This window comes from Molossus molossus, unplaced genomic scaffold (assembly GCF_014108415.1).
Source record: "Molossus molossus isolate mMolMol1 unplaced genomic scaffold, mMolMol1.p scaffold_m16_p_2, whole genome shotgun sequence".
Classification (NCBI taxonomy): domain Eukaryota; kingdom Metazoa; phylum Chordata; class Mammalia; order Chiroptera; family Molossidae; genus Molossus; species Molossus molossus.
In genome coordinates this window covers 68,839,405-68,867,365 of record NW_023425355.1, presented here as the reverse complement: position 1 = coordinate 68,867,365, position 27,961 = coordinate 68,839,405, and the positions used below count along the sequence as shown (strand labels likewise).

The window sequence follows — 27,961 nt, the reverse complement described above, 5'->3', positions numbered from 1 at the left end:
TGATTGTTTCTTTTGCTGTGCAGAAGCTTTTTAGTTTGATGTAGTCCCATGTGTTCATTTTCTCCTTTATTTCTGTTGACTTAGGTAATGTATCAGTAAAAATTCTGCTCCATATGATGTCCGAAATTTTGTTGCCTACATTTTCGTCTAGAATTTTTATGGATTCACGGGTCACATTTAAGTCTTTAATCCATTTTGAGTTTATTTTCGTGTATGGTGTAAGTTGATGGTCTAGTTTCATTTTTTTTCCATGTAGCTGTCCAATTTTCCCAACACCATTTATTAAAGAGGCTGTCTTTACTCCAATGTATGCTCTTGCCACCTTTGTCAAATATTCATTGAGCGTATTGCCTTGGGTCCATTTCTGGGTTTTCAGTTCTGTTCCACTGGTCTATATGCCTGTTCTTCTGCCAGTACCAGGCTGTTTTGGTTACAGTCGCTTTGTAGTATAACCTGATATCTGGTATTGTGATCCCACCTACTTTGTTCTTTTTTTTTTCAAGATTGCTGTGGCTATTCGCGGTCTTTTTTGTTTCCATATGAACTTTTGAAGTATTTGTTCTAGTTCTATGAAATATGTCATTGGTATTTTGATGGGGATTGCATTGAATCTATAGATTGCTTTGGGTAGTATGGACATTTTAATGATGTTAATTCTTCCAATTCATGAACAGGGTATGTGCTTCCACTTTTTTATATCTTCCTCTATTTCTTTTTTTCAATGACCTGTAGTTTTCTGCAAATAGGTCCTTTACTTCTTTGGTTAAGTTTATTCCTAGGTATCGTAATTTTTTTGGCGCGATGGTAAATGGGATTGTTTTTTCAGTTTCTCTTGCTGTGAGTTCATCATTGGTGTACGAAAATGCCGTCGATTTCTTGACGTTAATTTTGTATCCTGCTACTTTGCCAAATTTATTTATTAAGTCTAGTAGATTTTTGATGGAGTCTTTAGGGTTTTCTATGTATAATATCATGTCATCTGCAAATAATGACATTTTGACTTCCTCCTTTCCAATTTGGATCCCTTTTATTTTTTCTTCATGTCTGATTGCTGTGGCTAAGACTTCCAGTACAATGTTAAATAAGAGTGGCGAAAGTGGACATCCCTGTCTTGTTCCTGTTCTTAATGGAAATGTTTTTAGTTTCTGTCCATTGAGTATGATGTTGGCTGTAGGCCTTTCATATATGGCCTTTATTATGTCGAGATATGATCCCTCTATTCCTACATTGCTGAGCGCTTTTATCAGAAATGGATGCTGGATTTTGTCGAATGCTTTTTCAGCATCTATTGATATGATCATGTGGTTTTTATTCTTCATTTTGTTTATGTGGTGTATCACATTTACTGACTTGCAAATATTATACCAGCCTTGCATCCCTGTAATGGATCCCACTTGGTCATGGTGAATAATTTTTTTGATGTATTTCTGGATCCGATTTGCTAATATTTTGTTCAGGATTTTGGCGTCTATGTTCATCAGGGATATTGGCCTGTAGTTTTCTTTCTTCACAGTCTCTTTTTCTGGTTTTGGAATTAGAATTATGCGGGCCTTATGGAACGTGTTTGGAAGTCTTCCTTCTTCTTGAATTTTTTGAAATAGTTTGAGGAGAATGGGTGTTAGTTCTTTTTTGAATGTTCTGTAAAACTCCCCCATGAAACCATCTGGGCCTGGGCTTTTGTTTGCTGGGAGAGTCTTGATTACCTCTTTAATTTCCTTAGTTGTTATTGGTCTGTTCAAGTTTTCTATCTCTTCCGGGAATAGTTTTGGGAGACTGTGTGTTTCTAGAAATTTGTCCATTTCGCTTAGATTGTCAAATTTGTTGCCATATAGTTGTTCATAGTAGTTGTTAATGATCTTTTGTATTTCCGTGGTGTTGGTTGTTACTTCTCCTCTTTCATTTCTGATTTGTGTATTTGGGTTCTCTCTCTTTGTTTCTTGGTGAGTCTAGCTAAGGGTCCATCAATGTTGTTTATCTTTTTGAAAAACCAGCTCTTTGTTTCAATGATCCTTTGAATTGTTTTTTTTTTGGTCTCTATGTCATTTATTTCTGCTCTGATCTTTACTATTTCCTTCCTTCTACTTGCTCTGGGGTTTTCTTTTTGTTTGCTTTCTAATTCTTTAAGTTGTGAGGTTAGACAGTCAATTAGAAATTTTTCTTGTTTGTTGTGGTAGGCCTGTGGTGCTATAAAATTCCCTCTCAGAACTGCTTTTGCAGCATCCCATAGATTTTATGTTGTTGTGTGTTCATTTTCATTGGTTTCTAGGAAGTTTTTAATTTCTTCCTTGATCTGCTCGGTGACCCATTCATTGTTTAATAACATGCTATTTAGCCTCCATGTGCTGAAATGTCTTTGCATGTTCTTGTTGCAATTGATTTCTATTTTCATGCCATTGTGATCTGAGAAGATGCTTGATATGATTTCAATCTTCTTGAACTTGTAGAGATTTAGTTTGTGTCCTATCATGTGGTCTATCTTTGAGAATGTCCCATGTGCACTTGAGAAGAATGTGTATTCTGTGGTTTTGGGGTGTAATTCTCTGTAGATATGTATTAAATCCATTTGGTCTAGTGCTTCAATTAGAGTCTCTGTTTCCTTGTTAATTTTTTGCCTAGAGGATCTATCCAGTGCTGTCAACGGGGTGTTGAAGGCCCCTGCTATGATTGTATTGTTGTCGATTTCTCCTTGGAAGTCCTCCAGAAGATTTTTAATATATTTTGGTGCTCCTATATTGGGTGCATATATGTTTACCAAGGTTATATCTTCCTGTTGGATAGATCCTTTCAATATTATATAGTGGCCTTCTTTGTCTCTAGTTATGGTCTTCATTTTGAAATCTATTTTATCACATATGAGAATTGCTACCCCAGCTTTTTTTTGCTTTCCATTTGCTTGGAAAATTTTTTTCCATCCCTTCACTTTCAACCTATGTGATTCTTTTGTTGAGAGGTGGGTCTCTTGTAAACAACATATAGATGAGTCATGCTTTCTTATCCAATCAGCTACTCTGTGTCTTTTTATGGGAGAATTCTATCCATTTACGTTTAAGGTGATTATTGATATGTACTTATTTATTGCAATATTTGTTTAGTGTGGTTCTATTTTTCTTCCCATTTCAACTGCTAATTACAGCAGTCCTTTTAACATTTCTTGCAGTGCTGGTTTGGTGCTAATGTATTCCCTTAGTCTTTTTTTGTCTGGGAAGCTCTTTATTTGATCTTTTATTTTGAATGATAGCCTTGCTGGGTAGTGTAGTCTTGGATTCACATTCTTCTTTTTCATGACTTTGATTACTTCATGCCATTCTCTTCTGGCCTGTAGTGTTTCTTGTGAGAAGTCAGCTGAGAGCCTTATGGGTTTCCCTTTGTAGGTAACCTGTTGCTTATCTCTTGCTGCTTTTAGGATTCTCTCTTTGTCTTTAATTTGTGGCATTTTAATTACTATGTGTCTTGGTGTGGGCCTTTTGGGTTCTTCTTACTTGGGACCCTCTGTGCTTCTTGAACTTGAATGCCTTCTTCCTTCACCAAATTAGGGAAGTTTTCTGTCACTATTTTTTTGAATATATTCTCTATCCCTTGCTCATTTTCTTCTTCTTCGGGGACTCCTATGATGCGAATATTATTACGTTTCCAGTTGTCCCATAGTTCTCTTAAGCTGTCTTCCTGTTTTTTAATAGTTTTTTCCTTTTGTTTTTCTGATTTGTTGATTTTTTCTACCCTGTCTTCTAATTCACTGATCCGGTCCTCAACTTCCTCTACTCTGCTTTTTAAACTTTCCAATGTGTTTTTCATTTCTGATATGTCATTTTTTATCTCTTCTTGTTGGTTTTTAATTTCTAATTGGCTTTTTTTCAGTGTCTCCATGTCCTTATCCATGCTGTTCAGCTTCCTCAAGATCATGGCTCTGAATTCTAGCTCTGTTAACATGCCTAATTGCTCCACATTGATCTCATCTTTGGTGGAGGTCTGTTGCTCTTTCATTTGGCTTCTGTTTCTGTGTTTCACCATTTTGGCTATCACTGTGGGCTTTGGAGCCTGTCAAGTTTTCCCTGTGGGTGTTGGTGTTCTGCTATTTGTGGCTCCCTCTCCTGTGTTTAGATGAGTGAGGGAGGACCCACGTTGAACACCACTGTCAAGTCTTACTTTTCTGGTGAAAGTTGCAGGCCCAGGAAAGGTACTGTTATCCTCTAGCTTTTTGCCTGGAGGCTAGCAGTGGAGGTTACTTGATGAGTTTTGGGTTGTCAGTTGATTGAAAAGCTCCCTCAGGTGCTTAGCACAAGGGGATTTCCCGAGGGTGGGGCAGATGCTTGTTGTTAATGAGCCTCAATTAGCACTTCAATGGCCCACAAGGTGGGGTTGGATCTCCGAGGGAGGGGCTTCTGCCTCTCCTCGGAGCCCTGGGAAGGAGCAATGTGGCCACTGTCCTGCTTGGCTGCACTCAGCCAAAGCTCTGAGCGCCCTCCAAATCCCAAGTGTCCCCACACAGTTCCAGTCCAGTCTGCCCTCCCTCTGCCAGAGCCCAAGGTGAGTTGCTGTGACTGTTTTAGCCTCTGTCCCGGCTGTGCGCTGTGGATCCTCCTGGGAGTGTAACCCGAGGGCGATGCTCCCAGCTAAGGCCGCTGTGGAGCTGCAGACCGTGGGCTCCCAGCCCCCATCTTGCGCCTTCACAAGCCTACCGGGATGGAGTCAGTGTCCCTCGTTATATGGTCCTCACAAGCTGCTTTTCTGTTGGTTTTTCCCGTCAATTTGTCTGTGTTATAGTTGTAATTCCCGTTTGGTTCTGAGACGGTCTGTGTAGCTTCCGTTCACTCCGCCGCCATTTTTTCGCTCCGTAACGCATATTTTTTAATAACATGTTATTTAGCTTCCACGTGTTTAAATGTTTTTGCATGTTCTTGTTGCAATTAATTTCTAGTTGCATGCCATTGTGATCTGAGAAGATTCTTGATATGATTTCAATATTCTTGAACTTGTAGAGACTTAGTTTGTGTTCTAACATGTAGTGTATCTTTGAGAATGTCCCATGTGCACTTGAGAAGAATGTTAATTCTGTAGTTTTGGGGTGTAATTCTCTGTAGATATCTACTAAATCCATTTGATCTAGTGTTTCATTAAGAGTCTCTGTTTTCCTTGCTAAATTTTTGTCTAGCTCTATCCAGTGATGTCAGCAGGGTTTTGAAGTCCCCTGCTATGATTGTATTGTTGTCGATTTCTCCTTTGTAGTCCTCCAAAAGATTTTTAATATATTTTGCTGTTTTTTTATTGGGTGCATGTATGTTTACCAAGGTTATATCTTCCTGTTGGATAGATCCTTTCAATATTATGTACTGGCCTTCTTTTTCTCTAGTTATGGCCTTCATTTTGAAATCTATTTTATCAGATATGAGTATTGCTACCCCAGCTCTTTTTTCCTTTTTGTTTGCTTAGAAGATTGTTTTCCATCCCTTCAATTTCAACCTATGTGAGTCTTTTGTTGTGAGGTGCGTCTGTTATATCAACATATAGATAAGTCATGCTTTCTTTTCCAATCAGCTACTCTGCCTCTTTTGATTGGAGCGTTCAATCCATTTCCATTTAATGTGATAATTGATATGTATTATTTAATGCCATTTTTGTTTAGTGTGGTTCTATTTTTCTTCCCATTTCTCCTGCTAATTACAGCAGTCCTTTTAACATTTCTTGCAGTGCTGGTTTGGTGTTAATATATTCCCTTAGCCTTTCTTTTTCTGGAAAGCTCTTTATTTGACCTTCTATTTCGAATGACAGCTTTGCTGTGTAGAGTAGTCTTGGAATCAGATCCTTGTTTTTCATGACCTGATTACTTCATGCCACTCCCTTCTGGCCTGTAGTGTTTCTGTTGAGAAGTCAGCTGAGAGCCTTATGGGGGTTCCTTTGTAGGTAATTTGTTGCTTATCTCTTGCTGCTTTTAGGATTCTCTCTTTGTCTTTAATTTTTGGCATTTTGATTACTATGTGTCTTGGTGTGGGCCTGTTTGGGTTCTTCTTGTTTGGGGCTCTCTGTGGTTCTTAAACTTGAATGCCTTCTTCCTTCACCTATTTAGGAAATTTTTTTTGTCACTATTTCTTCAAATATATTCTCTAACCCTTGCCTATTGTCTTCCTCTTTGGGGACTCCTATATTGTGAATATTATTAGGTTTCCAGTTGTCCCACAGTTCTGTTAAGCTATCTTCCTGTTTTTTAATTGTTTTTTTTTTGTTTTGTTTTGTTTTGTTTTGTTTCTGATTGGTTGATTTTTTGTACCCTGTCTTCTAATTCACTGATCTGGTCCTCAGCTTCCTCTACACTGCTGTTTTGACCTTCCGATATGTCCTTTATTTCTGATATGTCATTCTTTATGTGTTCCTGATGGTTTTAATTTCCAACTGGTTGATTGTCAACATTTTTATGTCTTTACTCATGATGCTCATGTCCTTGCACATGCTGTTGATCTTCCTGACGATCATGGCTCTGAATTCTAGCTCTGTTAACATGCTAAACTGCTCCTCATTTATCTTATTTTCAGTAGAGGTCTCTTGTTTTTTCATTTGGCATTTGTTTTGCCATTTTGGCTATCAGAGGGTTCTTTGGAGCCTGACAAATTTTGTTGTTGTTATTGCTGGTGTTGGTGTTCTGTTGTTTGTGGTTCCCTCTCCTGGATTTGGATGAGCAAGGGAGGACCCACCTTAAACACCACTGTCAAGTCTCACTTTCCTGGTTAGAGTTGCTAGCCCAAGAAGTGTACAGTTATCGTCTTGCTTTTTACCTGAAGGCTATCAGTAGCAGTTTCTTGAAGAGCCTTGGGTTATCAATTGAATGAAAATTTCCCTCAGTTGATTTATGTAAGGGGATTTCCCGAGGGTGGGGCAGGTGCTGGTTGTTAATGAGCTTCAATTGGCATTTCAGTGGCCCACCTGTGTGGGGTTGAATCTCCAAGTGAGGGTTCGCTGCCTCTCTCCAGAGCCCTGAGAAGGAGTAAGATGGCCACAACTTAACAAAAGCTTTGAGTGCCCTCCAGATCCCGAATGTCCCCACACAGTTCCAGTCCAGTCTGCCCTCCCTCCGCCAGAGCCCAAGGTGAGTGGAGGTGGCTATTTTATTTTCAGTCCTGGCTCTGCACTGTGGAGCCACTTGGGAGTGTAACCCTGAGTGTGCTGCTCACAGCTAAGACCGCTGCTGTCTGTGGGCTCCCAGCCTTCTTCTCACACCTCTGCAGTCCTACCAGGATTGATTCAGTGTCCCTGGTTATATGATCCTTGCAAGCTGCTTTTCAGTTGCTCTTTCAACAATTTGTCTTTATTTTACTTGTAATTCCAGTTTGGTCCTGGGAGACGGTCTATGTAACTTCTATTTCCTCCACCGTCATTTTGGAATCTCCCCATTTTTAAAATTAGTTTCTTTGTCTTCCTTTTGTTGAGTTGTATGAGTACACTATTTATTTTGAGAATTAAAGCTTTATCTGAAGTATCATTGGCAATTATGCTCTCCCATATAGTGGGCTCCCTTTCCATTTTAATGCTTGTTTCTTTAGCTGTGCAGAAGCTTTTTAGTTTGATGGAGTCCCACGTATTAATTTTTCCTTTGTTTTTCTTGCCTTAGGCATTGTATCAGTGAAAATTCTGCTGCGTGTGATGTCTGATTTTTTTGCCTCTTTTTTTAAAGGATTTTTATGTATTCATGAATCACATTTATGTCTTTTATGCATTTTGTGTTTATTCTTGTGTATGATGGTAAGTTGGTGGTTGAGTTTCATTTTTTTTTGCATATAGGTGTCCAATTTTCACAACCCCATTTATTAAAGAGGCTGTATTTACTCCATTATATCCTTTTGCCACCTTTGTCAAATATTAATTGAGCATAATATCTTGGGTCAATTTCTGGCTTCTTTGTTCTGTTCCATTAATCTATATCAGTGGTTCTCAACCTGTGGGTCACAACCCCTTTGGGGGTTGAACCACCCTTTCACAGGGGTTGCCTAAGACCATTGGAAAACACAAATTTCCAACGGACTTAGAAACCAAGACACCATTCCTCTATCCATCTCTAGGTGGGTCCGCCCACATGCAGATACGCCCACATACAACTGAGGAACTGTATTAAAGGGTCACAGCATTAGGAAGGTTGAGAACCACTGATCTATACACTTGTTCTTGTGCCAGTACCAGTCTATTTTAATTATAGTAGCTTTGTAGTATAACCTTATATCTGGTATTGTGGTCTTTCCTACTTTGTTCTTTTTTCTAAGATTGCTGTGGCTATTTGGGGTCTTTTTTCCCCTTCCATATAAACTTTTGAAGTGTTTGCTCTAGTTCTGTGAAATATGTCATTGGTATTTTAATGGGGATTGCATTGAATCTATAGATTACTTGGGGTAGTATGGACAGTTTAATGATGTTAATTCTTCCAATCTATGAACAAGGTATTTGCTTCCACTTTTTCATGTTTTTCTCTGTTTCTTTTTTCAATGTCCTGTAGTTTTCTGTGAACAGGTCCTTTACTTCTTTGGTTAAGTTTATTCCTAGGTATCTTAATTATTTTGTTGTAATGGTAAATGGGCTTAATTTTTTTGTTGTTTTGTTTTTTTGTTGTTGTTGTTTTTGTTTTTTCTTGTGTTTTCATTATTGGTGTATAAATATGCCAATGAGCCCGACCGGTGTGACTCAACAGTTGAGCGTCAGCTTATGCACCAAGAGGTCACTGGTTCAATTCCCAGTTAGGGCACATGCCCAAGTTGTGAGCCCAATCCCCAGTGAAGTGTATGCAACAGGCAGCCTATTGATGTTCTCTCTCGTAGATGTTTCTATATTTCTCCCTCTCCGTCTTTCTCTAAAAGCAATAAAAAAAATATTGAAAAATGAAGCTGATAATTTCTGGATGTTGATTTGTATCCCGCTGCATTGCCAAATTCATTTATTAAATCTAGTAGTTTTTTGATGAAGTCTTTAGGGTTTTCTATGTACAATATCATGTCATCTGCAAATTATGACATTTTCACATCTTCCTTTGCAATTTGAATCCTTTTTTTTTTCTTCTTTTACTTGTCTGAGTACTGTGGCCAAGACTTCCAGTACTATGTTAAATAAGAGTGCCAAAAGTGGACATCCCTGTTTTGTTGCTGTTGTTAAGGGAAATGTTTTTAGTTTCTGCCCATTGAGTATGATATTGGCTGTAAGTTTGTCATATATGTCCTTTATTATGTTGAGATACGATCCTTTTATTCCCACTTTGCTGAGAGTTTTTATCAAAAAGGGATGCTGGATTTTGTCAAATGCTTTTTCAGCCTCTTTTGATTTGATCACCTGATTTTTATTTTCATTTTGTTTATGTGGTATATCACATTTATCGATTTACAAATATTGTACCATCCTTGCATCCCTGGGATAAATCCCACTTGGTTGTGGTGTATAATTTTTAAATATATTTCTGGATTTAATTTCCTAAGATTTTGTTGAGAATTTTGGCATCTATGTTCATCAGGGATATTGGCCTGTATTTTTCTTTCTTTTTATCTGGGTTTGGGATTAAAATTATGCTTGCCTCATAGAAAAAGCTCAGAAGTCTTCTTTCCTGTTGAATATTTTGTAATAGTTTGAGAATAGGTGATGGTTCTTCTTTGAATGTTTAGTAAAACTCCCCTGTGTAGCTGTCCGGACCAGGGCTTTTGTTTGCTGGGATTTCATTGATTACTTCTTCTAATTCCTTAATTGTTATTGGTCTGTTTAAGTTTTCTGATTCTTCCCAGTTGAGTTTTGGAATAGTATATTATTCTAATAATTTGTCCATTTTGCCTAGGTTGTCAAATTTGTCAGCATATTAATTGTTCATGTATTTTCTCACAATCCTTTGTATTTGTTTGGTGTCCATTGTTACTTCACCTCTTTCATTTCTGATTTTATTACTTTGAGTTCTCTCTCTTTGTTTCTTGGTGAGTCTGGCTAAAGGTTGATCAGTCTTGTTTATCTTTTCAAAGAACCAGCTCTTCATTTCATTGATCTTTTGTATTTTTTTTTTTCCAGTCTCTGTGTCATTTATTTTTGCTCTGACTTTTATTATTTCCTTCCTTCTACTAACTCTGGGTTTTTCTTTTTGTTCTCTTTCTAAATCTTTTAGTTGTTGGGTTAGACATTTTATTAGAAATTTTTCTTCTTTCTTGAGGTAGGCCTGTATTGGTATGAACTTCCCTCTCAGAACTGCTTTTGCTGTGTGCCATAGACTTTGTATTGTTGTGTGTTCATTTTTATTATTTCCAGAAAGTTTTTTATTTCTTTCTTGATCTCCTTGGTAACCCATTTGTTTTTTAATAACATGCTATTTAGCCTCCATGTGTTTGAATGTTTTTAAGTGTTTTTATTGTAATTAATTTCTAGTTTCATGCCACTGTGGTCTGAGATGTATGATATAATTTCAATCTTCTTGAATTTGTAGAGACTTACTTTGTGTCCTAACATGTGATCTTTCTTTGAGAATGTCCTGTATGCACTTGAGAAGAATGTATATTCAGCAGCTTTGGGGTGAAATGTTCTGCAAATATCTATTAAGTCCAAGTAATCTGGTTCACCATTTAAGGGCTCTGTTTCCTTGTTAATTTTTTATCCAGAAGATCTATCCAGTGGTGTCAATGGGGTGTTAAAGTCACCCACTATGACTGTTTTGCTATTGATCTCTCTCATGAAGGCCTCCAGAAGTTTTTTAATATATATGGTCCTTGTATATTTGGTGCATATATGTTTACCAGGGCTATATCTTCTTGTTGGATTGATCTCCTTAATATTATGTGGTGGCCTTCTTTGTTGCTTATTATGGCCCTTGTTTTGAAGTCTATCTTATCAGATAAGATTATTGCTACACCAGCTTATTTTTCATTTCCATTTCCAGTCTTTTGTTGTGAGGTGGGTCTCTTGTAGACAGCATAGCTATGGGTCATGTTTTCTTATCCAATCAGCTACCCTATGTCTTTTGATTGGAGCAATTAAGCCATTTACATTTAAGGTTATTATTGATAGATACTTATTAGTTGCCATTTTTATTTTATGCCCGTCTTCCTCTCTCTATATATATTTCTTCTTCTTCTTACAGCTGTCTCTTTAGCATTTTTTGCTGTGCTGGTTTGGTGGTACATTTCTTTAGTTTGTTGTTGTTGTTTTTTGTCTGTGAAGCTCTTTATTTCTCCTTCAATTTTGAGTGATAGCTTTGCTGGATAGAGTAGTCTTGGCTTCAGACCCTTGCCTTTCGTTACTTTGTATACTTCATACCACTCCCTTCTGGCCTGCAGTGCTTCTGTTGAGAAATCAGCCGACAGTGTAATGGGAGCTCCCTTGTGGGTAGTTTTCTGTTTCTCTCTCTTGCTTTGTTTCAGATTCTTTCTTTGTCTTTAATGTTTGCCATTTTGATTATGATGTGTCTATCTGTGGGTCTTTTAGGGTTCCTCTTGCTTGGGACTCTCTGTGTCCTGGACTTGTGTCACTTTTTTCTTCACCAAATTAGGAAATTTTTCTGTCATTATTTCTTCAAACAGGTTCTCTATTCATTTCTCTGATTCTTCTTCTATTTCCCCTATAATTTGAATGTTGTTCTGTTTCTTGTTGTCCCAAAGCTCCCTTAAACTCCCTCCTGCTTTTTAATTTTATTTTTTTATTTGCTACTCTATTTGGAGGTATTCTTCTACCTTGTCTTCTAGCTAGCTGATTCAGTCTTCAGCTTCTTCTAATCCACTATTGAGACATTCTATGGTATTTTTCATATCAGCCACGTCATTTTTTATTTCCACTTGATTTTTATGCATAGTTTCTACCTCTTTTTTTATGTTGATGTAGTTCCCACTGAACTCTTTATAATTCTCATTAAGTTGCTTATAGTTCTCACTGAATTGTTTGAGCTCCCTTAAAATCATTGCTTTGAATTCTTTATCTGACAAGTTGCTTGCTTCCATTTCACGTAGTTCCTTTTCTGGTGATTCTTCCATTTCTTTCATTTGGGTGTTGTTTCTTTGTCTCATCATTTTAGCAGACTGTTAGTTCAAGGCCTGGTGAGGGATGTTGAAATGTGTAGGCACGTCAGTGTGTATAAAATAAGGCTGCTGTGCCTCCCAGACTGTTTTGGTATGTGGCGCCTCTTGCCTGCTGTGCGTCCTGGAGGATTGACAACTGGCGACTGGTATTGGTCTGTCTTGGTAAGCACTGCTGGTGTGCGTGGGTCCAGCTGGTGCACTGCTGGAGTGTACTTCTGCCTGGTGGTGCTCAGCTCCTGATCAGTTGCTGCTGATGCTGCTGATGCTGCTTGGGGCAAATGTCAGCTCCCGGTTTATGCTGCTACTGCTGCTGCTATTGCCAGTAGTTGCTCTCAGCTCACAATCCTCTGCTTCTGTTGGGGCCTGAGGATGCTCAGATCTCAGAACTTTGCTGCTGCTGTGCCTGGGGCACCACTCCTGATCAGCCTCTGCTGATGCTGCTGGGGACAATTGTCCACTCCAAGCCTCTGCTGCTGTTGGGAGTGGGACTCCACTCCCTCCAAATCACTGCTGCTGTGAGGGAAGGTGGTGGGTTCCCAAGCTGCTGCTGCTGCTGCTGGGGGTGGTGCTCAGCTCTGATTTGGCTGCTACTGTGGGGGATGGTGCTCGGCTCCAGGCCATTTGCTGCTTCCCCAAGCAGATACCTTGCCAGCACCACTACTGTGTGCTGGTCCACATTGACAAAGTGAGTTCCACTGGTTTGACGGTGCAAGGCACACTGGTGGACTCAGGTTGCTCAGCCCTAAGTGCTCCCTGCTGCCTCCTCCCAGAGAAGACCAGAGGATCTTCCAAAATGGCGGGGTCTTCCAACCTCACAGGGAGCGGTGCCCTGACAAGCCACTTACTGGGGTAGCTGCTTGCTCCCCCATTCACAGCACAGGAACCCTCTGCCCCATATGTCTGCACTCCTCAAGGTTGGTTGTCCACACTCATGTCCACTCACACTCTCTCTCACATTCGTTGACACTCTCACACACTCATCCTTGCTCTGGTCCTGCCTGCTGCCATCTTTTTCCTCAATATTTTCTTTGTTTTTAAATTTAGATATTATTAACATATAACATTATATTAGTTTCATGTGTACAACATAATTATTTGATATTTGTATACATTGCAAAATGATCACCACCATAAATTTAGTTACCATCCATGATCACCAGTTATAGATTTTTTTCATGTAATAACTTTTATGATCTATTCTCTCATGAATAAATTCTTCTGAAATGTCTTCCAATTCACTAATTCACTAATTAATTTTGTCTAATTTTCTGTTAATCTCTTCAATTGATTGAATTCTTCATTTCAACCATGATTTTTTTTTAACTTCTGGAATATCATTGAAATAATTTTCAAATATAGTAATTTTTTTAGAATTTCTTGTTCTCCACACATATTTATTTATTTAAACGTAGTAAGCAATAGTTCTTCATATTCTGTGTTTAATGCTTCCAGTATCTAAATTACTTCAGGATATAGCTCTGATGTCTGTTATTTATGTCAGTTCTCACTTATGGTGGTAATTCAATTGCTTGTTCAATTATTAACTTTTTTGTGTGCGCTGCTCACTTTCCTTATAAAATAAGTGTAATAAATTATTTGAGATCTAGGACAAAGGTAAATTTCTTCAGAAAGGATCTATGATTGCATTGCTTTTGTTACGTGTCAGGAACATTAACAGACCAGGCTAGGATCACTTAGACATTTTTTTTATCCTCATCCAAGGATATTTTTGTTGTTGTTGTTTTGTTTTCAATCCTCATCTGAGGATTTATTTAGAGAGAGAAAGAAAAACATCGATTGGTTGCCTCCCATAATTACCCTGACCTGGGATAGAGTCTGCAACTTAGGTATGTGCTCTGACTGGGAATCAAACCTGCAGCCTTTATGTGTAATGGCCAATGCTCCAACCGACTGAGCCATTGGGCAGGGGCTTACTTTAAATTTATGACTAGAGATTTCTTAGGTTACTCAGGCACTGTGAAAAACTGTAGGCCAAATTTTTCCTCCCTGTCCTGCTTGGCAACAGAAAGGAAATATTCCTTTGTGTTCCTGGGGGGAAGTGGGTGCAAAAGCAAGTTAAGTTGTCCTTCACTGAGAGCTTATTCATTTTGGACACCAATTAAATGGGAAAAGGACTTCTATTAGACTTTCCACTTTTAATTGATTGCAGGACTTGTTACTTGTTTGGGGTGGCTTTTGCAAGGTTGAAATCCTCAAACTCTCCCAACTCAATAACTGCTTCGGGACAAAACTGATGTCATTACGTTGCTTCTTTTTTTTTTTCAATCTTTATTTTTGGATGTAAACTGTATTACAGATGTTCCACCTTTTTCCCCCATTGACCCCCTCCTCCCCACTCCCGTCCCCCTCCCACCTTTTCCCACACTATTGTCTGTGTCTATTGGTTATGCATATAAGTTCTTTGGTTGATTTCTTCCCACCCCCCCAACCCCTTCCCTTTGAGGTTTGTCAGTCTAGCAATGAATTTGTACTTCTTAATCTCTTCACCATTTTCACCCATTCCCCCAACCCCCTTCCCAACTGGCAACCAACAAAATGTTCTCTGTATCTATGAGAATGTTTCTGTTCTACCTGTTCATTTTGTTTGTAGATTCCATTGTTGATAGATATGTATTTATTGCCATTTTGTTTGTTCATATATTTTATCTTTTTCTTCAAAAAGACCCTTCATCATTTCATATAATAATGGTTTGATGGTGATGAACTCTTTTAACTTTTTCTTGTCTGGGAAAGTTTTTATATGGCCATCAATTCTAAATGACAGCTTTGCAGGATAGAGTAATCTTGGTTGTAGGTTCTTGCTTTTCATCACTCTGAATATTTCTTGCCACTCCCTTCTGGCCTGCAAAGATTCTTTTGAGAAGTCAGCTGACAGCCTGATGGGAACTCCCTTGTAGGTAACTAGCTGCCTTTCTCTTGCTGCTTTTAAGATTCTCTCTTTGTCTTGAACCTTTTGCATTTTGATGATGATGTGTCTTGGTGTGGGCCTCTTGGGGTTCATCTTGTTTGGGACTCTCTGTGCTTCCTGGACTTGTATGTCTGTTTCCATCACCAAGTTAGGAAAGTTTTCTGCCATTATTGTTTCAAACAGGTTTTCGATTTCCTGTTCTCGCTCTTCTCCTTCTGGCACCCCCAAGATGCCGATGTTGGCACACTTGAAGTTGTCCCAGAGGCTCCTGACACTATCCTCATTGTTTTGGATTCTTTTTTCTTTTTGCTGTTCTGATTGGGCATTTTTTGCTTCCTTATATTCCAAATCGATGGTTTGCTCCTTGCATTTACGTACTCTATTATTGAAGCTGTGTAAATTATTCTTTATTTCAGTTAATGCCTCCCTCAATTCTAACTGTGTATCCATGATTTCTGACTGGTCCTTTTTTATGCTCTTGAGGCCCTCCCTAAGTTCACTGAGGTTCTCACTAAGTTCATTGAGCATCCATATAAGCAGTATTTTGAACTCAGTATCTGTTAGGTTGCTTATCTCCCTTTCGCTTAGTTCTTTTATTGGGGTTTTGTTCTGTTCTTTCATTTGGGACCTGTTTCTTTGTCTCCTCATTTTGGCTGCCTCCCTGTGTTTGTTTCAGTGTATTACTTAATGAGAGGTATGGGGCTCGCTGAGACCAGATGCTGCTTGTTTGAAAGAATTTAGGAAAACCTGAAGCGGGATCCAAGACAGGCCAATCCTATGGTTAAGCAAGTGGCAACAGCTTGGGTGGGCTTGAAAGTTGTATGGGGCAGGGCAGGGCCTCAGGGAGTCACCACGGCAGGGCTACCAGTGTGAGCCAGGATGCTGGAGTCCCAGATATGGCGACTGTCTGCTGCCCCAGGGAAGGACTCACCAAAGGAACAAAGGCCTCTGACAGCACTTTTGTCCTGGAGAAAGCCCCCTCTCCAGCCCTTGCTCCAATGCCAAACAGCTCAGTTCTTCCCTGTATGTCTCTGGCACCCCTCGAGCTGCCTCCCCTCCAAGCTTAGAGGGAGAGAGTCCAATAATTTTGTGCACAGGCCCTTTAGGGAGCTGCCTGGGGCTCCAGCTGCTTCAGCTTCTCTGAGCCTCAGTTCCCGCTGGTTTTTCCAGCCAGAAGTGATGGGGACTTCTCTTCCTGGCACTGGAACCCTGAGCGGGGCACCTAGTGTGGGACGGGGACCCCTCAGTTCTCAGGAAGGACCTTCCCAGCCGAGGTGTCCTCCTGATTTTTATCCGCCACACGTGGGTGAGGGACCAGCCCGTCGCACCGCTGCCGCCGCTACCCCTCGAACCTACGCTCCTCCTACCAGTCTGGATGTGGCTGCTGCTTTAATTCTGTAGTTGTAGGACTTCCATTCAGCTTGATTTCAGGTGGTTTTGAATGATGGTTGTTCTGTAGTTTAGTTGTAACTTTGATGTGGTGGTGGGAGGACGCAATACCTCGTTTACCTATGCTGCCATCTTGACCGGAAGTCCTCATTATGTTGCTTCTTTATGTTCTCACAGTCTCTCAGGTTTTATCCTGATAATTCCTTACTTTATACAACTTCGAGGCTTTTATTTTTTTAATATTTTAATTGATTTTGAGAGAGATAGGGAAAGGGAGAGAGAGAAAACCATAGATGTGAGAACCCAACATTGACTTACATCTGCACATCTCCCCACCCTCACCATGGGGGATAGAGCAAAACCCAGGCATGTGCACTGACTGGAAATCCAACCAGCAACCTTTTGGTACACAGAATAATGCCCAGCCAACTGAGCCACACCAGCCAGGACAAAAATATAAAACACTTTATGAATTTGCGTGTCATCCTTGTGCAGGGGCCATGATGATCCCTGTATTGTTCCAATTTTAGTATATGTGCTGCTGAAGTGAGTACTCTTTGAGGTTTTTACATAGATGTTTTCTTGTCTGTTAACCATTACTTTTTGTTTTTAGCAGTGATGACATGCCAGAGAAAGAAAACCTATACTCCCTCTTTGTTCTACTTCAATATAGCTTCTGGATCCACTAAAATTTCTTTTACAAAGGTCAGAAAAGATCCTAAGTTGCAATATCAATTAGACATACTTTTTATTCCTATATAATCCAACCTCTCCATAGTTTGTAACAGCCCTGATTATTTTTATGTTTTCTTGGGACTAGTTTCTGGCCTTTACAACACCTCACTTTTCTATACAACTCTTCAGTGACTATTTCTCAGGGCTCAGATCTGGGTCTTCTCATTTCTACATTTCTTCTGCCTCCATTCTGCCTTAAACTACTAACATCTCTCTTTTACATTGCTTTAATAGCCTCCTCACTGAATGTCCTCTGCCCACTCTTCTCTGCAACCAATCCATTTACTCCACAGCAACAAGAGTAATTTTTTAAAAAATTAAAATTAGATCAAGACACTTTGCCTGGGTCAAACCCTTTAAAGTACTGCACTTGAACCTTAGATAAATTGCAAACTAACATTTCCCAAAATACACTATGATCTAACTCCTGTCTATATATCCATAATTGTCCTTTTATATAATACTATAGACAAACTAACCTTTTTTCAGTTCCTCTACATGTCATTCTTTCCCACCTCAGATCCTTGACACTTGCTGTTTCCTCTTCCTGGAATATTGTTTCTGTGCTTTTTGCATGGTTTACTCCTACCTGTATTTTTTTTCCTTAGTTTAATCCTCACCTGAGGACATTTTTCCATTGATTTTTAGATAGAGTGGAAGGGAAGAAGGGAGGGAGAGAGAGAGAAATATCAATATCAGGGAGACATATTAATTGGTTGCCTTCCATACAACCCTGTTCAGTGTCAGGGACAGAACCTGCAGCACAGGTATGTGCCCTTGAGCAGAATCAAACCTGAGACTGTTCCGAGGGCTGATGCTCTAACCACTGACCAGGATACCACAATTATCTTTAAATGCCAGGAACATGGAAGCTCTATTTGCTATCTTCCCACTCTACACTCAGGACTTAGCATAGTATTTTACACATAATAGAAGTCCAAAAGCCATATGCTAAATCACTAATTTTTATCTCTTTAAGGAGACCTACATAAAAAGTACAATTATACTTAGAAATTACATGTTGAGCACAGACTGAGAACCAATGTGTATGAGTTACATGACAATTATACTCATCAAGATCAGGCTAAAACAAGACATACCTGTAAATAAGCTCATAATGTTTAAATCCTTATAGCGTAGAGTACTTTACCCTGATTAATATTTAATGAATAAAATCAGAAACTCCTTCAATAACTTAATACATGGCTTTTTATTATTGTTATTTATACTGTATTTAAAGCAAATAAATAATCATCTACAAATAGTATGTTTCTCATATTGGCTTGCAAATTTATTGTTTGGAACTCTGAAAACATTTTTCAACAGATCCAACATTATACATAGTGGTTAGGTTCCTTTGGTTAGTTAATAATGTTTAATTTATTATTCATTTATCCATTTAAAAATATTACACAGCAAAAGAAACAACCACCAAAATGGAAAGGCAACCAACTCTAATGGGAGAGCATAATTGCCAATGATACATCAGCTAAAGGGTTATTTTCTAATATATAGAGAGTGCTCATACAGCTCAACAAAAGGAAGACAAAGAACCCAATTAAAAATGGGCAGAGGGCCCTGCCAGTTTGGCTCAGCAGTTGGATCTTCGGCCTGTGGACCAGAGAGTCCCGGGTTCAGTTCCCGCTAGGGGCACATGCCAAAAAAAAAGAAAAAAGAAAGAAAGAAAGAATGGGCAGAGGAACTAAATAGACACCTCTTCAAATAGGACATACAAATGACTAAGAGACATATGAAGAAATGCTCAACATCACTAATCATCAGAGAGATGCAAATTAAAACAACAATGAGGTGTCACCTCACACCTGTCAGAATGGCCGCCATTAACAAATTATCAAACAACAAGTGTTGGAGAGGATTCAGAGAAAAGTGGACTCTAGTACACTGCTGGTGGGAATGCAAACTGGTGCAGCCACTATGGAAAACAATATGGTCTTACCTCAAAAAATTAAAAATTTAATTGCCATTTGACCCAGTGATCACACTTCTAGGAATATACCCTACGAAGCCTGAAACACCAATCAGAAACAATATATGTACCCCCATGTTCGTAGCAGCACTATTTACAATAGCTAAGATCTGGAAACAGCCCAAATGTCCATCAGTAGACAAATGGATAATAAAGCTGTGGTACATATACACAATGGAGTACTATGTAGCTGTAAGAAAGAAAGATGTCTTATCCTTTGAGACGACATGGAGGGGCCTGGAGAGTATTATCCTAAGCGAAACAAGCCCATCAGAGAAAGACAAATATCACATGATCTCACTTTTTTGTGGACTATAATGAACATAACAGTCTAAGGAATGGGGTAGTCCCAGAGACGTGAAAGTGGGGTACAAACTGACAATCTCCAGAAGAGAGGTTGGGGGGGAGAGATAAACCACAGAACTTATATGCATGTATGCATGAACAATGGACATGGACAACAAAGCTTGAAACAGGAAGGGGAGGGAGGGCAAGGGCTATCAGTGGGGCAAAAAGGAGAAACATCTGTAACAAAAATAAATAAATTATTAAATAAAAAATATTAATTGAGCATTACTTTGTGCCAGGAACTGTTCTAGCACTGAGGATACAATAATAAAATAGACATAAATCCTTATCCTTATGGATTTTATATCCATATGATCAAACAGAAAAGAAAGAAGTAAATAAATAGAATGATAGATAATGATACATGCTACAGTGAAGAACAAGCACAGTGCAAAGATAGGGAATGGGGAATGTGGTTTTAGCCTCTTCTTAGTAGAATTCATATCCCATGCTGTCCCAAAAGGATTTAAGATAGATATTATTCATAGAACTTAATTATCACAAATAAAATAATAACATTTATACAAGGAAAGACTTTCAACTGCAATCTTTATAAAAAAACATGCTTCCTTTCTTACAGCAATAAGATAGGCAGAGGCCTGCTCAAGTTTTCAATCACTGACAAGCTTTCACAGCCTGGCACAAGGTCTCCAGAAAGGTAGTGGCTAGAGAGGGTAAGAGGCTGAAGCAGCAATGGAAATTACAGGGAGAAAGAAATGAAGAGCCAAGGAAAGCACACTGATGATATGAACTTCTGTGGACAAGGCACACTATTCAATAACTACTTGGCTATCTTTTCTTTCTCCCACTGTAACTATATCTAACCATGATCTCTTTCCTATTTGGCATATTATGGTTATATAACTTTCCTCTTGTTATTCTATTTAAAAATATATATATATATATTTAATTTGGGGAGGTTTTTGTTTTGTTTTGTTTTGTTTTGTTTTTGGTAAACTTAATTGTCAGTAACATAAAGAAATGGCAGAAAAGGCCCCTTATTATCCCTACCTAACATTGACATTTATATTAAAGGAATACAGATATCCAGGACACTACTCTGTATCTCTTTTATATTTTATTTTAATAACTTGGGTATAGGCAGGACCTGGGATAAAAAATCAAGAATATAAAATATTGGTACACCACATTGTTTTCCATAGTGGCTGCACCAGTCTGCATTCCCACCAGCAGTGCACTAGAGTCCCCTTTTCTCCACACCCTCGCCAGCACTTGTTGTTTGATGATTGGTTGATGGCAGCCATTCTGGCAAATGTGAGGTGATACTTCATAGTCATTTTAATTTACATCTCTCTGACGATTGGTGTTGTTGAGCATTTTTTCTTATATCTCCTGGCTATTTGTATGTCCTCTTTGGAGAAGTGTCTGTTCAAGTCCTCTGCCCCTTTTTAAATTGGATTCTTTGTTTTCATTTTGTTGAGTTGTATGAATATTCTATATATTGTATAATTTAACTTCTTATCTGATGTGTCTTTGGCAAATATGTTCTTCCAAAGAGTGTGTTGCTTTTCATTTTGATGCTGGTTTCTTTTGCAGAAGCTTTTTAGTTTTATTTAGTCCCATTTATTAATTATTTTCTTTGTTTCTCTTGCCCTACGCAATGGATTGGTGAAAATTCTACTACATATGATGTCTGAGATTTTGCTGCCTACATTTTCTTCTAGGACTTTTATGGTTTCACGAGTGACATTTAAGTTACCTCAAAAAATTTAAAATTGAGCTGCCATTTGATCCAGTGATTTCACTTATAGGACTATATCCTAAGAAGCCCAAAACAACAATCAGAAAGAATATATGTACTCCTTTGTTTTATAACAGTGCTGATTACAATAGCTAAAATCTGGAAACAGCCCAATTTTTCATAAATGGATGAGTGGATAAAAAAACTGTGGTATATGTACATAATGGAATGCTATGCAGCCATAAGAAAGAAAGGTCTCTTAACCTTTGAGATGACATTAAGGGACCTGGAGAATATTATCCTAAGTGAAACAAGCCAAGCAGAGAAAGACAAATATCACTTGATCTCACTTATTTGTAGAATATAATGAACAAAATAAGGTGATGAACAAAATAGATCCAGAGGCATGGAAGTAGGGAACTGACAAACCTCAGGGGGAAGGGAAGTGGGTGGCAAGAAATAAATAACCCAAAGAACTTCTTTGTACAACCAATAGACAAAGACAACAGTACCGTGAAGGTGGGTGGGGAGAGCGGGAAGGAGGGTGTACAGGGGGAAATAAAGGAGGGACATCTGCAATAAAATATATTAATAAATTTTTTAAATTACAATGAAAAATATTGGTATAAGGTTTCAAACGGCATCCCTAACACCATGTACTGGATGAACCAATTAAGTAAGGATTGTATTTTTAACAAATGGTATGGGAATATTTTACATCCATATGCAGAAAGAGAATTTTTGTCTATATTTTACAACATATACAAAAATTAATTTTATCCCTGGCTGGAGTGGCTTGGTTGGTTGAGTGTGATCTCATGCAGTGAAAAGTCACCAGTTTGATTCCCAGTCAGGGAACATACCCAAGTTGCAGTTTCGTTTTGTGCATGCGGAAGGTAACTGATCAATGTTTTGCTCTCTCATCAGTGTTTCTCTGTCTCTCTTCCTTTCCCTTTCTCTCTCTCTTAAGAAAGCAATACAAACATATTTTAAAAAATTAACTCCAAATATGTCACAGACCTAGTCTCAACTATAGCCTGAAAACTATATAATTTATTTTTTAAAACTTTGTAGAAAAATGCTCAACATCACTAATCATCAGAGAGATGCAAGTTAAAACAACTATGAAGTATCACCTCACACCTGCCAGAATGTCAGGGAGGAGGGTGTCAATGGGGAAAAAAAAAAAGGACATCTGTAATACTTTCAACATTAAAGATAAAATTAACAAATAAATAAATGGGAGAAAAAAGAAAATCTATTTTGAACTTGTGTGAGGAAAAAAAGTGCATTTATGAAGGAATAAATTGATAAACTGGATTTCACCAAAATCTAAAACTTCTGCTCTTCAAAGTCACTGTTTATAAAATATAAAGACAGGGCGTTGATTGGAAGAAAATAATTGCAAATGTTATATCTGATAAAGGACTTGTATGCAGACTATATTGAACTCTTACAGCTCAATAAAAAAAGACAAGTGAGCCCTGGCCAGTTTGGCTCAGCGGTTAGAGCGTCGGCCTGCGGTCCGGAGAGACCTGGGTTCGGTTCCCACTAAGGGCACGTACTTCGGTTGCAGTTTGTCCCCGGCCCTGGTTGGTTGTGTGGGTGGCAGCCACTCGATGTGTCCCTTCACGTCGATGTTTCTCTCTCTCTCCCTTCCTCTCTCTCTCTCCCACTCTATCTGTACAAAAAGTGGAAAAATATCCTCGGGTGAGGATAAAAAAAAAAAAAAAGACAAGTGACCCAATTAAGAATAAAAGACAAGATTTGAACAGACACTTAACCAAAGAAGATGCATAGATGACAAATAAACACAGGGAAAGAATGCTCAATATCATTAGTTATCAATGAAATGCAAATGCAAATTAAAACCACAATGATATACCACTGTACACCTATTAGAATGAATAAAATAAAAAAAGACTGATTATGCCAAATAGGATGTGGAAGAACTGGAATTCCTGTATAGTGGTTGTGGAAATGTAAAATGGTACAAGCACTTCAGGAAAAAATTCGGCAATTTATTTTATTTTTTTTAATTGAGGTATAATTGACATACCATATTATATTAGTTTCAGGTGTACAACATAATTTGATATTTGTATATATTGCAACGTGTTCACTATAGTAAGTCTACTTAACATCTGTCACCATACATATTTGCAGAATTTTTTTCTTGCAATCATAAATCTTGGCAATTTTTTAAAAAGCTGATACACACCTATTGTATGATCCAGTCATTATATTCCTAGGTACTTATCCAAGAGATATGAAAATGTATGTCCATTCAAAGACTTGTATGTAGATATTTATAATAACTTTATTTGTGATACCCAAAAACTGAAAACAATTCAAATGTCCTTTCACAGGTGAATGGATAAATGATTTCTGGTAAAATCATACAATGTAATACTATTCAGTAATAAAATGAAAAGAAATTTTGTTACGTAAAACAAAATGGATGACTCTCAAAATAATTATCCTGAATGAAAAAGAAAAAAAGCCAGACTAAGTGACTATATACTGCATGATTCCATTTACAAAAATTTCAGAAAAATGCAAACTCATTCATAATGACATAAAGCAGATTAAAGGTTTTTAAGGAATTGGGAGTGGAGTAGGAAGAGATTACAAAGGGGCACCGGAAAACTTTTAGGGAAGATGGATATGTTCACTATCTTGATTGTGGTGATGATTTCATGGGTTTATGCATGTGGCAATAATTATTAGATAATACAGTTTTGACATGTACAGTTTATTTTATGTCACTTATGCCTCAATAAATCTGTTTTAAAAGTGTTTTTAAAAGTTGCAATTAGGCTTGGAAAGTGTGCTCAGTGGTTAGAGCACACCAAATGGTCTCAGGTTCAATTCTAGATTAAGGGCACATACCTGGGTTTCAGGTTGGGTCCCTGACCCCTTCTGTGTGCATGAGGGAGGCAACCAATTGATGTGTCTTTCTCACATCCATGCCTCTCTCTCTATGTCTCTCTTTCTCTCTCTGTCTACCCCATCCTTCCTTCCCTTCTACTCTCTCTAAAATAATCAATGGAAAAATATCCTCAGTTGAGGATTAACAACAACAAAAGTTGCAACTAGAAGATGAGTAAGTTCTGGAGTGCTAATATACAGAATAGTGATTATAGTCAACAATACTGTATTATAGATTTCAAAATTGCTAAGCGACTAGATCTTAAATGTTCAAACCACACAAAAAAAGGTGATTATGTGACATGATGCAGGTGTTAGCTAACACAACAGTGGCAATCATATTGCAATATTGAATGTATCAAATCAACATGTTGTACACCTTAAACTTACACAATGTTATATGCCTTGTATCTCAATAAAAAAATAAAATAAAGCAAAGGAAGTAAAGGAATAAAGACACTGAGCATTCTGGAGAGCATTAAGGAAGATGGTAGGCCCTGGCCAGTTTGGCTCAGCGGTTAGAGTGTCAGCCTGCGGTCCGGAGAGACCCGGGTTCGGTTCCCACTAAGGGCATGTACTTCGGTTGCAGTTTGTCCCCGGCCCTGATTGGTCGTGCGGGTGGCAGCCACTCGATGTGTCCCTTCACGTCGATGTTTCTCTCTCTCTCTCTCCCTTCCTTTCTCTCCCTCCCATTCTATATGTACAAAAAAATGGAAAAATATCCTCGGGTGAGGATAAAAAAAAAAAGGAAGATGGTAGGATAAGACAGTATTAAACTCTCTAGGGAGAGTAATATGTAAGTTTTGGAAACAAAATATTTGTTGCATTGTTATGATTTGATTTGCAGTTACAAAAATTTATTTTTAAATTACAATTTGAAATTTAAAGAGAACATGACCTTTTCAGATGTTATCAAAAGAGAGGTTTTAAAAGTTTACAAATTTAATACCTTTTATTTTAAAACAACTTTTTCAGCATCTATTTTTCTATTGTTTTAGATACATATGCACAAATTTTCTTAAAGGGCAGCCTGGCTGGCGTGTTTCAGTAGACTGAGCATTGTCCCATGGATCGAAAGGTAACAGTTTGATTCCTGTTTAGGGCACATGCCTGGGTTGGGGGCTCAATCCCCAGTAGGGGGCGTGCAGGAGGCAGCCGACTGATGTTTCTCTCTCACATCAATGTTTCTCTCTCTCTCTAAGAAATCAATTATATGTGTGTGTGTGTATAAAATCAATTATATATATATATATATATGTATATATATATATATATATATATATGTATATATATATATATTTTTTTTTTTTCCAAACATTCACCCTGGCCAGTTTCATTTCAGCTCAGCAGTTAGAGTGTCAGCCCATGGACCCCAGGGTTGTGGGTTTGATTCCTGGTCAAGGGAATGCACCTGGGTTGCAGATTCACCCCTGGTTGGGGTCATGTGGGAGGCAACCGATCAATGTGTCTCTCTCACATTGATACTTCTCTCTCTCTCTCTCTCTCTCTCTCTCTCTCTCTCTCTCTCTCTCTCCCCCCACCTCCTCCCTTTCTTCCACTCTATCTAAAATTCAATGGAAAAATATACTCAGGAGGATTAACAAAAAATAAAAAGTCAAGCAATAGAGGAAGATAAGAATGAAAATTCTTCTTCCTCTCTCCTTGGCGCATCCTCATGTTTTCCCTAACTTTTACCATTAATAGCTTCTTAAGAATTCACCCTAAGCCTTGACCACAGGGAGTATCAGTTGGTAAGATTACGGGTTCAATTTCTGGTCAGGGCACATACTGAGATTGAGGATTTTATCCCAATTGGGGTGTGTATGTGAGACAACCAGTCAATGTCTCTCTTTCTCTCTCCCTCTCTCTCTCTAAAAATCAATAAAATAATAATAATAAAGATATATCCTCTGCCTAGCTGGTGTGGCTCAATAGATTGAGTGTCATCCCATGCACCAAGAGGTCACCAGTTTGGTTCTCGGTCATAGCACATGCCTGGGTTGCAGGCTCAATGCCCAGTAGGGGGCATGCAGGAAGCAGCCAATATGTTTCTTTTTCATCCATTTTTCTATCTGTGTCCCTCTCCCTTCCTTTCTATCTAAAAATCAATAAAAACAGAGAGATTCCAAACAGGCGGTGGAGTGAATGGAAACTATCCAGACCATCTCCCAGGACCAAACCAGAATTACAATGAAGATAAAGACAAATCATCAGGAAAAAGCAACAGAAAAGCAGCTTGGAAGACCATATAACCAGGGACACTGACTCAATCCTGGTAGGACTGCGAAGGCACGAGAGAAAGGCTGAAAGCCCAGAGACTGCAGTGGTCATAGCTGTGAGCAGGGACCTTGGGTTAAACTCCCAAGCGTCTCCACAGCACAGAGCCAGGACAGATACTAAAACAGCCACAGCCACTCACTTTGGGCTCTGGCAGAGGGAGGGCAGCATAGACTGGAACTCTGTGGAGACACTCGGGATTTGGAGGACACTCAGAGCTTTTGCTAAGTTGTGGCCATGCAGAACTGTGGTCATTTTTACTCCTTCTCAGGGCAGCGGCCTCTCCCTCCGAGATTCAACCCCACCCGGTGGCCATTGAAATGCAAATTGAGGACCATTAACAACCGGCATCTAACCCAACATCAGAAAATCCCCTTATGCTGAACACCTGAGGGAGTTTTTTATTCAACTGAGAAGCCAAGGCTATTCAAGTAACCCCTACTGATAGCCTCCAGGCAAAAAGCTAGAGGTGAACTTTACCATTCCTGGGCTAGCAACTCTAACCACGAAAGTAAGACTTGACAGTGGTGTTTAAAGTGGGTCCTCCCTGGCTCATCCAAACCAGGAGAAGCAGCCACAAAGAGCAAAACACCAACACCCACAGGGAAAATTTGGCAGACTCCAAAGCCCACTGTGATAGCCAAAATGGTGAAACACAGAAACAAAAGCCAAATGAAAGAACAAGAGACCTCTACAGAAGATGAAATAAATGAGGTGCAGTTAAGCAACTTAACAGAACTAGAATTCAGAGCCATGATCTTGAGGAAGCTCAACAGCATGTGCAAGGACATGAGCACCATGAGTAAAGATAAAAAAAATGTTGAAAATCAACCAGTTGGGAAAAAAAAAAAAAAAAAACAAAACATCAAGAAGAATGACATATCAGAAATAAAGAACACATTGGAAGGTCTAAACAGCAGAGTAGAGGAAGCTGAGGACCAGATCAGTGAATTAGAAGACAGGGTAGAAAAATCAACTAATCAGAAAACCAAAAGGAAAAAAAACAATTAAAAAACAGGAAGGCAGCATAACATAACTGTGGGACAACGGGAAACGTAATAATATTTGCATTATAGGAGGCCCCAAAGAAGAAGAAAATTCCCAAGGGTTAGAGAATATATTTGAAGAAATAGTGACAGAAAATTTTCTAATTTGGTGAAGGAAGAAGGCATTCATATTCAAGAAGCACAGAGAGCCCCAAGTAAGAAGAACCCAAACAGGCCCACACCAAGACATTTAGTAATCAAAATGCCAAAAATTAAACAAAAAGAGAGTCCGAAAAGTAGCAAGAGATAAGCAACAGGTTACCTACAAAAAAAAAAAAAAAAAAAAAAAAAACCCATAAGGCTCTCAGCTGACTTCTCAACAAAAACACTACAGGCAAGAAGGGAATTGCATGAGGTAATTAAGGTCATGAAAATGAGGATCTGAATCCAAGACTACTCTACCCAGCAAGGCTATCATTCAAAATAGAAGGTCAAATAAAGAACTTCCCAGACAAAAAAAGGCTAAGGAATACATTAGCACCAAACCAACACTGCAAGAAATGTTAAACGGACTGCTTTAATTAGCAGGAGAAATTGGCAGAAAAATATAACCACACTAAACAAAAAATGGCAATAAATAAGTACATATCAATAATCACATTAAATGTAAAT

General features: G+C 38.5%; 1 non-coding gene across 1 annotated transcript; it reads right to left on the bottom strand.

Moving 5' to 3' along the window:
* Positions 1-16,773: 16,773 nt before the first annotated feature.
* Positions 16,774-16,877, bottom strand: LOC118636771. Its single transcript, XR_004960755.1, has one exon. It is a non-coding gene; the product is annotated as a U6 spliceosomal RNA (small nuclear RNA).
* Between the last annotated feature and the right edge of the window lie 11,084 nt (positions 16,878-27,961).